General features: G+C 42.6%; 1 long non-coding RNA gene across 1 annotated transcript; it reads right to left on the bottom strand.

Moving 5' to 3' along the window:
• Window positions 1-240: 240 nt before the first annotated feature.
• On the bottom strand, window positions 241-1,698 carry LOC118428451. Its single transcript, XR_004832658.1, has 3 exons — window positions 1,589-1,698; window positions 1,318-1,456; window positions 241-1,049 (listed from the first exon to the last, which is right to left on the bottom strand). It is a non-coding gene; the product is annotated as an uncharacterized LOC118428451 (long non-coding RNA).
• Between the last annotated feature and the right edge of the window lie 353 nt (window positions 1,699-2,051).

Below are 2,051 nucleotides of genomic sequence, written 5' to 3'. Positions count from 1 at the left end.
AACAAACACACAAGGCACAGAAAAGAATGTTTATGAGAAATTAAGACCAAACTTGACAAACAGTCAAACCGTAATACAAAAGTATTCATATACTTCATTCAATTCAGAGTCAGATAAGGAAGTAAAAGAAAAAAGACTTTTATACTGAGCTTATTATCGTTTAGGTAACAAAATTGAAATTGAAACTGTAATCTTAAACTTACCAAACACAAAGGCTGTTATCTTACAATTAAAAACTTTGTGCTTTCACACAATAGATACCTTGTCATATGTGTGGGAAGACTGCGAATCCCCAGTCGGTCACGTCCGGTACCTTCCCTCACCAGTCCTCGCCTCCCTTTCCCTGTCCAGACACTTCCTCGTACGGTGCAATGATCCTCGGTAGAAAGAAAGAAAAAACGAGACAAAGATTAAACTTGGCTCAGAAATATAGTTAAGAACTTCAGTTTAAATTTCGAGAGCTATATATGGCTACTTCTGCACTCATTGCTTCAGTCTGTTTCTGTGGTGTACAAGCCCAATGAATGGCTGATTCGGTTTCTGTGACTGTGTCGACGCCGAGATGTCGAGTATTTCTAAACAAGGACGTTATAGCTGATATAACGTCCTTGTTCTAAAGGAATAAACTACTAATATTAAATAGACTGTTCAACCACCTGTGTTTCTTTCTGGCCTGTGTCGTCCTCTTGGTTCGGGACCCAAGAAAACGACACGAGGCAGCTTATGTAATGGTCTAGGTCCCCGAAAACCACTGACCATGACATAAAACAGAAATGACAACAGATGGTGAACCAGGGAAAACCCTGTTTACTAAGAAACAGCAGAATTTACAGTAACGCCGAATCCATCTAGACTATCGACACAGTCACAGAAACCAAACCAGCCACACACCAGGCCTGTACACCACGGAAACGGACTGAAGCCCTGAATGCAAAAGGAGTCCATATCTGCAACCATTACCATTTCAAACCCCATAAGACATATTATTAAGCACTTAACTTGAACATTGCAGCTGCAGTTGATCCGGGCTTGATGGCACCAGTAAGATCCTAGAAGAAAGAAAGTGAATAAGGTTCAGACTAATGTCTTGTTGTTTTGGTGATAAATAAGGCACAGGGATGCCTCACATGTAAATGTAGTTTGTTCTGTTTTTTGCATCCTCGGACGGTCACAAAAGAATTCAGTGTTAACGTTACCGATTATTTATATTACATTGGACTGTTTGAACAAGCATTGTTCAGGACCAGGCTTTGAAAATGCCAGCTAAAGATTACTACACCAAAACTGTTTTTTACACAATGTAAAACAACACAATACCTTGTCGAATGTCTCGGAAAGACTGCATGCGCCCTTGGCTTGGTGATACACTGGATGTTGTCCCGAAGCACCTTCAGTGACAGGCGATTGACACCTCTGTTCCCCCGCTCCTTTCCTCCCTCATGGCGTCGAGACATTTCTAACAAATCGGTAGAACAAACAGTCATGCATACGTTGCCTCAACACCGCCGCAACAAACACACAAGGCACAGATAATAATGTGTATGAGAAATTATGATCAAATTTTCTGCGAAGAAATGACCGAACTAACCTGTTGTCTTAGGTAGGACGCTCAAAGTAGAAAGGACCCAGTCACACAGCGGTCGTGCTGCGAGGTGAGGCCGTCTCCACACACACCTGGAAGACTAATGACGAGGTACAGGGGCTTCAAACAGATATACACAGGGCTCGTCTACGATTGGCCCGGTTTAGACAATTGATTGATTTCTTTACCAATCACAGACCAGTAATCTTTTTCACCTGTGTGCATAACAACCAGACATGGGCTCGTCTACGATTGGCCCGGTCTAGCCAAATGATTGATTTTTTGACCAATCACAGACCAGTAATCTTTTTCACCTGTGTTCGGCACGCGGCTTCAGACAGAACAACCAGACAGGGGCTCGTCTAGACTCAGTCTAGACAATTGATTGATTTCTTGACCAATCACAGAGTAATCTTTTTCACCCGAGGTGGGCACGCGTTTGATTGCTTCCCCAGACCATCGTCTTGAA

The sequence above is a fragment of the Branchiostoma floridae genome, chromosome 13, assembly GCF_000003815.2.
Source record: "Branchiostoma floridae strain S238N-H82 chromosome 13, Bfl_VNyyK, whole genome shotgun sequence".
Classification (NCBI taxonomy): domain Eukaryota; kingdom Metazoa; phylum Chordata; class Leptocardii; order Amphioxiformes; family Branchiostomatidae; genus Branchiostoma; species Branchiostoma floridae.
This window is presented reverse-complemented; position numbering and strand designations above follow the sequence as displayed.